Source organism: Arachis ipaensis, chromosome B1 (assembly GCF_059453495.1).
Source record: "Arachis ipaensis isolate K30076 ecotype BB chromosome B1, ASM5945349v1, whole genome shotgun sequence".
NCBI classification, from domain to species: domain Eukaryota; kingdom Viridiplantae; phylum Streptophyta; class Magnoliopsida; order Fabales; family Fabaceae; genus Arachis; species Arachis ipaensis.
Window position 1 is genome coordinate 82609944 of NC_142436.1, and position 10651 is coordinate 82620594.

General features: G+C 38.9%; 1 non-coding gene across 1 annotated transcript; it reads right to left on the reverse strand.

Annotated features, from left to right (window-relative positions):
- Window positions 1-2808: 2808 nt before the first annotated feature.
- On the reverse strand, window positions 2809-2912 carry LOC148577243 (small nucleolar RNA R71). The gene has a single exon (XR_015904132.1). It is a non-coding gene; the product is annotated as a small nucleolar RNA R71 (small nucleolar RNA).
- Between the last annotated feature and the right edge of the window lie 7739 nt (window positions 2913-10651).

A 10651-nucleotide genomic window follows, 5' to 3' on the forward strand; every position in this document is an offset into this window, starting at 1 on the left:
AGAGTCTTCGTGGTATAAGCTAAAATCAATTGGCAGCATTCTTGAGATCCGGAAAGTCTAAACCTTGTCTGTGGTATTTCGAGTAGGATCTGGGATGGAATGACTATGACGAGGTTCAAACTTGCGAGTGAGAACATGAGTGAGAACCGACAGATGATTAGCCGTGCGGTGACAGCGCATTTGGACCATTTTCACTGAGAGGACGGACGGTAGCCATTGACAACGGTGATTCCCCAACATACAGCTTGCCATGGAAAGGAGTATGAATGATTGGATGAAGGCAATAGGAAAGCAGAGGTTCAGAAGGCACAAAGCATCTTCATACACTTATCTGAAATCCCACCAATGAATTACATAAGTACTTCTATCTTATTTTTTTTCTTAATTATATTTTAATTATCAAAATCCCATAACCATTTGAATCTGCCTGACTGAGATTTACAAGGATGACCATAGTTTGCTTCAAGCCGACAGTCTCCGTGGGATCGACCCTTACTCATGTAAGGTATTACTTGGATGACCCAGTGCACTTGCTAGTCAGCTGCACGGAGTTGTGTGAAAAGTGTGCGATCACGATTTCGTGTACCAAGTTTTTGGCGCCGTTGCCAGGGATTTTTCGAGTTTGGACAACTGACGGTTCATCTTGTTGCTCAGATTAGGTAATTTTATTTTATTTTAAGCTTTTATTTTTTTATTTTATTTTTGAAAAAAAAATTTCAGAATTTTTAAGAATGAATTCAAGAGTTTCATGATGATCTGTTGAAGTCTGGCTGGCTGTGAAGCCATGTCTAATCTTTTGGACCGACGTTTCAACTTATCATCACAAGAGCTTGTTGATTTCTATCAATCTAGCTGTTGAATGTAATGATCTGCTAAAGCTTGGCTGGCCATTGGCCATGTCTAGTATTTTGGACCGAAGCTTTCACTGAAAGCTTGGCTGGCTAGTAAGCCATGTCTAATTCCTGGACCAAAGTTTTAGAATAACATTGCATGATTCCTGGAATTCTCATTAAGAATTTTGAATTCCTTATTTTCTTTTTCCAAATAATTTTCAAAAAAATACAAAAAAATTTATAAAATCATAAAAACCAAAAAGTTTTTTGTTTGAGTCTAGTGTCTATTTTTAAGTTTGGTGTCTTGCATATTTATAATTTTCTTGCATTTTTCGAATATATGCATTATGTTTTTCATCGATCTTCAAGTTGTTCTTGATGATTTTCTTGGGTTTGATCTTTAAATTCTCTTGTTTTGTGTCTTTTGTTGTTTTTCATGTGCATTCTAAATTTGTTAGTGTCTCTAATATGAAAATTTCTAAGTTTGGTGTCTTGCATGCATTGTTTATCTGATCTTAGTTTTCCATGATTAGTTTCATTTTGTTGTTTTTCATCATTAAAAATTCAAAAAAAAAATTTCAAAATTATGTCTTTTCAACTAAATAATATACAGAGAGTTGAAGATTCAAAACATATAGTAGAGGAATTACAAGAGAAAAAGCTGGACGTTCAAAATGCCCAGTGAGGAAGGAAAACTGGCGTTTAAACGCCAGCCAGGGTACCTGGCTGGGCGTTAAACGACCAAAAGGGTAGTATATTGGGCGTTAAACGCCAGAATGGATACCATTCTGGGTGTATAACGCCAGGACAACACAAGGGAGGTAAGTTAGTTTTTAATTCAAATTTTTTTCAAATTTTCATAATTTTTCAAAATCAAATATTTTTCAAATCATTTTTTTATCATATCTTTTTCAAAATCAAATCTTTTCCATTTTTCTCTCACTATTTTTGAAAATCCTTGCTACCAACTAATGATTTGATTCAAAAATTTCAAGTTTGTTACTTCTTTGTTAAGAAAGCTTCAATATTTGAATTTTAGAATCATATCTTTTAAATTTCTTGTCAGCCAACTCATTAATTTTAAAAATCAAATCTTTTTAAATTATTTTTCAATCATATCTTCTAAATCATATCTTCTCAATCACATCTTTTTCAAAATAATTTTCAATCATATCTTTTTGATTGCTAATTTCAAAATCTTTTTCAAAATCACTTAACCACTTTCTCACTTTTAATTTTCGAAAACCATCAACCACTTTTTCAAAATTCCTTTTAATTAATTTAAATTTTTTTTAATTTTGTTTTTGAAAATTCTTCTCCCTCCTCACCTTTTTCTATTTAAGACTAACACTCCCCCTCTTTTAGCAATTCGGACTCACTCCCTCTCTATAAGTTCAAATTCTCCTCTCTACCTCATCCTTATATTCTTTCATATGAGCATGAACAAGGACAAAGGCATTCTTGTTGAAGCTGATCCTGAATCTGAAAGGACCTTGAAGAGAAAGCTAAGAAAAGCTAAAGCACAACTCTCTGGAGAGGACCTAACAGAAATTTTCAAAAGAGAAGAAGACATGGCAGCCGAAAATAACAACAATGCCAACAATGCAAGGAAAATGCTTGGGGACTTCATTGCACCTTCTCCTGACTTCTGTGGAAGGAGCATTTCAATTCCTGCAATTGGAGCAAACAACTTTGAGCTTAAGCCTCAATTAGTTTCTCTAATGCAGCAAAATTGCAAGTAACATGGGCTTCCATTGGAAGATCCTCATCAGTTTTTAGCTGAATTCTTGCAAATCTTTGACACTGTTAAGACCATGGGGTTGACCTTGAGGTCTACAGACTTATGCTCTTCCCTTTTGCTGTAAGAGACAGAGCTAGGACATGGTTGGACTCACAACCTAAAGAAAGCCTAAACTCTTGGGAAAAGCTGGTCAATGCCTTCTTGGCAAAGTTCTTTCCACCTCAAAAATTGAGTAAGCTTAGAGTAGAAGTCCAAACCTTCAGACAGAAGGAAGGCGAATCCCTCTATGAGGCTTGGGAAAGATACAAGCAATTGATCAGAAGGTGTCCTTCTGGCATGCTTTCAGAATGGAGCATCATATGTATTTTCTATTATGGTCTATCTGAACTGTCCAAGATGTCATTGGACAACTCTGCTGGTGGATCTCTTCATCTGAGGAAGACACCTGAAGAAGCCTAGGAACTCATTGAAATGGTTGCAAATAACCAATTCATGTACACTTCTGAAAGGAATCCTGTGAATAATGGGACAATTCAGAAGAAAAGGGTTCTTGATATTGATAATCTGAATGCTATATTGGCTCAGAATAAAATATTGACTCAGCAAGTCAATATGATTTCTCAGAGTCTATCTGGAATGCAAGCAGCAACAGGCAGTACTAAAAAAGCATCTTCTGAAGAAGAAGCTTATGATCCTGAGAACCCTGCAATGGAAGAGGTGAATTATATGGGAGAACCATATGGAAACACATATAATCCTTGATAAACCATTATTTTATGATTTATATTGTGTTTAATTGTGTGATTTTATCAATTCTTTACCCACTTATTCATATGATAAGCATGTATTTACAGTTCCTTTTCAAAATCACTCCATGGTTGAAAACTTGCTTTCTAGAGACTTTTAATTATGTATTTTAATTCTCCTTTATCTCATTCGATGCCGTGATTTGTGTGTTAAGTGTTTCAGGCTTCATAGGGCATGAATGACTTGGAAATTGGAGAGGAGGCTTGCGAAAAATGGAAGGAACACAAGAAACCAAGGAGATGACTAGTGAGCAATGACGCGAGCGTATGGCCCACGGGAACGCGCGAAGTGAAGAATTTGCAGCGACGCGGACGCGTGCCTAACGCAAGCGCGTGGATTGGAGTCTGCACGCCTAACGCGGACGCGTGCCTGACGCGAACGCATGGCAAGGAAAAATGCTGAATGATGCGAATGCGTGGATGACGCGTACGCGTGACATGCGTGATCTGCAAAAATAATAGAATACGCTGGGGGCGATTTTGGGCCACTTTTTGACCCAGTTTTTGGCCCAAAAACACAGACAAAACCTAGGGAACATGCAGAGACTCAAGAGGCATCCACACACATTGAGATTCATCACATTAGGATTACACTTAGTTTTAGATCTGAGTTTCTTAGAGTTACATTACATTGATAGTTTTATGTTTTTGCTTGGATTTGTGGATGCTGAAAGTCATTACCTCCGTTGAAGACATTACTTTAGTTTGTTTCCTTATTCCTTTATTTTTAATTAGTTACTCATTGACTCTATTCAATTAAGTATGTTACATTTTGGATTTCTTAATATATGAAGTTATTTTTATTTAATTAATTTTAATTCTCCATTTTATTTTAATTAATTATGTCTTCTCATATTTTTATGATTATTAATTTCATGTCAATGGAGTAGAATTTCTACTTGACATGGGGTTGATTAAGATGTGATACTTGAGTTGGAATGCTCAAGTGCTTGGTTAAACTGGATGTTGTTGGCTAATTCCATACCTACTAACACTAGACCTCCCCAAGGGAGAGGGCTAGGACCTGAGGGTAAGAGTTAGTTCAATCACCATACCTTTCCTTACTTAGTAAGGGGAAATCGAGTGAGAACAACAACCTTTTTACACCACACTTGAGAAGATTCCCACAAGGATAGAAGTTCCACTTAATTATTCCCCCAGTCAAGGCCTTTTATTCAGAGTATCAATAATTATACTTAGTTTATTTTTATTGCCTTAATTCACAATTGTTTTAATTGCTCATTATCAAACTCAACTTTCTGGGACCTTTCTGATTAATAAATTAGCACTCTTTCCTGCAACTCGTTGGGAGACGACCTGGGACTCATACTCCCAGTATTTTATTTCTAAAATTTGTGACAACCCTTTTTTAAATTGGTGAGGCAGATCTTAGCTGGTTAAGAGCTATACGTGCAACGCTGTTCTCTTAATTGAAATCTCTTAATTGGTTAACTTCTGTCACGCACCAATTTTTGGCGCCGTTGTCGGGGAGTTGCAATATTGTGCTAAATTATTAATTAGTGTATATATTTTATTTTATTTGCATATTTTATTTTTGTTTCTGTTACCATGAGTTACATGTCTTTCTCATTGAATGACGCGTTCATTGCCTGATCCGAGTTTAGTCCCATTTGATCCTGAAATGGAAATAACTCTTTCACTTATTAGACAAACTCGACGTCGGTTAGCCTCCGAGGGTGGTGAAGTGATTATTATCAACTCACCAGTCTCATCTGAGGGCAAATCTGAACCACCATCTTAGAGTGAGACAAGCTCATTTACTACTGATCCAGTTGATTTACGTGCAGGAAACATAGCAGCACCTAGGAGGATTACTCTCCAGGAGGCAGGAGCCCCAGATTTTACACTGCAGCCGTATCAAGTGCATCACCCGACTGTAGCTACAGATTTTGAAATAAAAACCGCACTGATCAACTTGATGCCCAAGTTTCATGGCTTACCTGCTCAAGAGCCTATCAAGCACCTTAGAGATTTCCAGACAGCCTGTTCTACTGTTAGGCGTCATGGTGCAGATGAAACTTCTGTTCTGTTAATCACCTTCCCATTTTCTCTTGAGGGAAAGGCGAGGGAGTGGTACTACTCCTAACCTCAAGCGACTGTTACCAACTGGGACATGCTTAGAAGAGAATTTTTGGAAAAATACTTCCCAGCTGAAGTCACAGATAGACTGAGAAAAGATATCTCCTGCATTGTTCAAGGTGAATCAGAGACTCTCTTTGAATATTGTGAGTGCTTTAACAATCTCCTGGACGCATGTCCCCATCACATGATTGATAGACTAGTATTGATCAGCTACTTCACCCAAGGCATGAATCCCCAGGATAAGACCACACTGGAAGGTGCCAGTAATGGTTCTTTGAAAAAGTACAAAACTGCAGATGAAGCATGGCAGCTGATCAGTGACTTAGCTGAGTCCACTAGGAATTACAGACAGCGGCGTAACCCCAAGGATGTTGCAGAGATTTCCACTAGCAAATAGACTATTGCTCTCACCCAGAGCATATGTGAAATGACCAACCTACTGAAGCAGATGCAGTTGAATCAACAACAAGCACAACAAGCTCAGCCTCCACCAAAACAGAGCCAACAGTTAGTTCCAGAAAGAGTATGCGGGATCTGTGCTGATTATAGTCATTTTACTGATGAATGCCCACAACTCCAGGAAGACAACACTGTGGCAGCCACTCACAACTTCTATGACCACCCAAATCAAGGATACAATCAACAAGGTGGCAACTACAACCAAGGTGACAACAATAACCATGGATGGCAGGACAATTCCAACCAAGGTTTGAAAGATAATGCTAACCATGGTTCGAGGGATAACTTTAACAGAGGAGGCAGAGACAATAATGGAAACCAGAGGTGGAATACTAATAACAACAACCGACAGCAGAATCAGAACCAACCTTACAGAGCACCCCACCTAAGACAATCACAAGGACCGCAGCAAACCCAACAACAAGTTTCTCGGACTGCTTACTCTAATTCCTCATCAAATGACGAGATACTCCATTCTCTTGTACAAGGACAACAAGACATGCATGCTCAGCTCAACTCTAGTCTGAATGGCTTAACTGCCACTTTACAAGCTCTCGTCTCCCGGATGGATTCCTCACTTAATTCCACACATCAACCTTCAAGCTCTAATGGAATTCCTTCTCGACCACTGCCTAATCCCAAAGGTGGCATCAATGTCATCACTCTAAGGTCCGGAACCACACTGAAGGAGAGGAACCAGACATAGTCAAAGAAGAAGAAGCTGAAGAAGAAAAGGACGCACCAGATGTAGTCGAAGAAGAAGAAGCTCAACCACAGAATGAAGCACCAAGGGATGCTGAAGGTGAAATTCGCGCCCCTCCTATTCCATTTCCACAACTTGCAAGGAAGCCCAGAAAACAGATGGAACTTTACCCTAAAATGGTAGAAATATTCAAAAAGTTCGAGGTAACTATTCCCCTTTTTGATGTTATTCAACAGGTACCTAAATACGCAAAGTTTCTAAAAGTTTTGTGCATACATAAAGATAAAATTAATGAATTAGAAACTATTCCTTTAGGTAGTTCTATATCTGCTTTAATGGGAAATATACCTGAAAAATGTAGTGATCCAGGTCCATGTATGGTTAGCTGTACCATCAGAGGTGTGATATTTTCTGACTGTATGTGCGATTTAGGAGCATGTGTTAGCATAATGCCTTTGTCTATATATGATACTTTGAGGCTCCCTCCCTTAAAAAGGTCGGCAGCTCGTTTTGTGTTAGCAGATAAAAGCATTATCACAGTAGTTGGAATTGCTGAAGATGTACTAGTGAGCATTACGGGGCTTACATTTCCCATTGACTTCTACATCCTAGAAATGTCCCCTAATGACTCAAAAAGACCATCATCAATCCTGCTTGGAAGACCATTCCTGAAGACTTCAAAGTTCAAGCTGGATGCATTCTCAGGAACTTATTCCTTTGAGATAGATGGTAGAACAGTGAGTTTCAGTTTAAATGAAGCTATGAAGCATCATCCGGAAGATCATTCTATCTTCCAATGCGACATTATTAATGAAACTATACCTGAAGTTCACCAGGAAGAATTAGAAGAGAAGTATATGGAACAAGGTCCGAGTGTGGGGACATTTTCTGAAAACAATGAAAAGACTTTACCATTATCACCAACCCCAGATGATCTAAAGCCTAGCTATGAGCAGAAATTAGAATTAAAGCCCCTTCCTCCACACCTCAAGTATGCTTACATTGAGGACAAGCAGAAGTTCCCAGTCATCATTGCAAGGGAACTCACTTCTCAACAAGAAGAGCAACTACTCAGAGTATTGAGAAAACATAAGAAAGCAATTGGATGGAGCTTGGTAGATATAGTAGGCATTAGTCCTCAAGTTTGTGAACATAGAATATTCTTAGAAGAGGGAGCAAAGCCTGTCCGTCAACCTCAAAGAAGATTGAATCCCACGATCTTAGAAGTTGTCAAGAAGGAAGTGACCAGGCAACTTGAAGCATATATTATTTACCCGATTTCAGATAGTGAATGGGTCAGCCTAGTACAAGTAGTGCCCAAGAAGTCTGGAGTTACAACAATAAAGAATGAGCATGGAGAGCTTCTGACAACTAGAGTGCAGAATTCATGGAGAGTTTGCATTGACTATAAGCGTCTAAACCAAGCCACTCGCAAGGATCATTACCCCTTGCCATTCATTGATCAAATGCTTGATCGCCTATCAGGTAAATCTCATTATTGTTTCTTAGATGGTTATACAGTCTACTTTCAAATTCTTATAGCTCCTGAAGATCAAGAAAAAACTACTTTTACATGTCCTTTTGGGACTTATGCTTATAAGAGAATGCCATTTGGCTTATGCAATGCACCTGCTACTTTCTAAAGATGCATGATGAGTCTTTTCTCTGATCTGATTGAGAACTGTATGGAGATTTTTATGGATAATTTCAGCATATATGGTGATTCATTTAGCCTTTGCTTAGATAGTTTATCTAGAGTGTTAGATAGATGTGTTAATACAAACCTTGTATTAAATTTTGAAAAATGTCACTTTATGGTCAAACAAGGAATTGTACTTGGACATGTTGTGTCTAATACTGGCATTTTTGTAGATCTAGCAAAGGTGGATGTTATTTCTAGTTTACCTTACCCTTCCTCTGTGAGGGAAGTCTGTTCGTTTCTTGGCCACGCAGGTTTTTACAGGAGATTCATTAAGGACTTCAGTAAGGAAGCACTACCATTGTCCAGATTGCTGCAGAAAGAAATCGAATTCGAATTCAGTGAGAGCTGTATGCAAGCGTTTGACAAGCTGAAAACCGCCCTGACTCAAGATCCAATTGTGAGAGGACCAGATTGGAGCCAGCCATTTGAAATCATGTGCGATACTTCCAACCATGCAGTAGCAGCAGCGCTGGCTCAGCACGAAGGTAAGGACCCTTTTGTAATCGCTTATGCATCTAAGACTCTAGATGCTGCTCAGTCTAATTATACTACTACTGAAAAAGAGCTTCTCGCTATTGTTTTTGCTCTGGATAAATTCCGAGCCTACTTACTTGGTACTAAGGTAGTAGTGTACTCAGACCATGCAGCTCTGAAATATTTATTAGCTAAAAAGGAGTCCAAACCAAGGCTAATACGTTGGATACTGCTGTTACAAGAATTTGATTTAGAAATTAAGGACAAGAGTGGTAACCAGGATTTAGTGGCAGACCACCTGAGTCGCCTTGAGCACATTAAGGGTGACTTCACTCCTATAAAAGATAATTTCCCATTTGATAACTTACAGGCAGTATCTGAAGTAGTTCATTGGTATGCACCTGTAGCTAATTACCTAGTTAGCCACACTTTTCCTCCAAACTTTACTAAGCACCAATGAGACAAGCTGAAAAGTGAGTCCAAATATTATATATGGGATGATCCATATTTATGGAGGTGTGGCGCTGACCAGGTAATTAGATGGTGTGTTCCTCAATCAGAATTCTAGTCCATTTTAGAGGCCTGCCACTCATCTGAGAGCGGAGGACATTTTGGCCCTCAAAGAACGGCTAGAAAAATTCTAGACTGCGGATTCTGGTGGCCTACTCTTTTTAAAGACACTGCTGAATTTTGTAAATCTTGTTCCCCATGTCAAAGGTTTGGTAATATATCCAAAAGGGATGAGATGCCTCAATAGCATATGCTTTTCTGTGAGATTTCAGATGTTTGGGGCATTGACTTCATGGGTCCATTTCCAAATTCTAATGGTTACTTTTATATACTGTTAGCTGTAGATTATGTTTCTAAATGGGTGGAAGCAATTCCTACCTGTACTGATGATGCTAACACTGTTGTTTCCTTTGTTAGAAACCATATTATCTGTCGCTTTGGATCACCACGAGCGATCGTGAGCGATCAAGGCACCCATTTTTGTAACAGGAGACTAACAAGACTACTGAACAGGGATGGGATAATTCACAAAGTAGCCATAGCTTATCATCCCCAGACCAATGGGAAAGCAGAGGTCTCTAACAGAGAGATTAAATGTATTCTGGAGAAGATAGTAAAACCTCATAGGAAGGACTGGAGTGCTAGGCTACAAGATGCACTATGGGCATATAGAACAGCGTACAAGACACCCATTGGGATGAGCCCCTTCTGCTTAATACGGAAAGGCTTGCCACCTCCCCGTAGAGGTGGAACACAAGGCTTTCTGGGCTGTGACGGAGTGCAACATGAATCCTACAAAAGCTGGTGCTGAAAGAAAGCTACAATTAGCAGAACTAGAGAACCTTCGTCTAGAAGCATATGACAACTCCAGGCGTTACAAGGAGAAAATGAAGGTTGTCCATGACAAGCACATAAAAAGGAAAGAATTCAGACCAGGGGAGTTAGTTCTACTATATAACTCCAGACTGAGGCTCATGCCAGGTAAACTGAGATGAAGATGGGAAGGTCCATACAGAGTAAAAAAGGTAGAGCCATACGGAGTTTTCCACCTGCGTCATCCTGTTAACTCCAAATTTCTTAAGGTTAATGGACATCGCTTAAAGCTTTACCATGGTGAGAAGATGAAGAATCAAAAGGAACTAGAGATCTTCCTCTTGGAAGATCCGCCAAGAGAAGCTGAATGGGCCTAACGAGCGTCCAACTTAAGGATGTAAAAGCAAAGTGCTAGGTGGGAGACAACCCACCATGGTATGATCGTTCCGTTTCAGTCTTAGTTTTAGTTTTACTTTATTTTTAGGATGTTAATGACACTTCTCATCA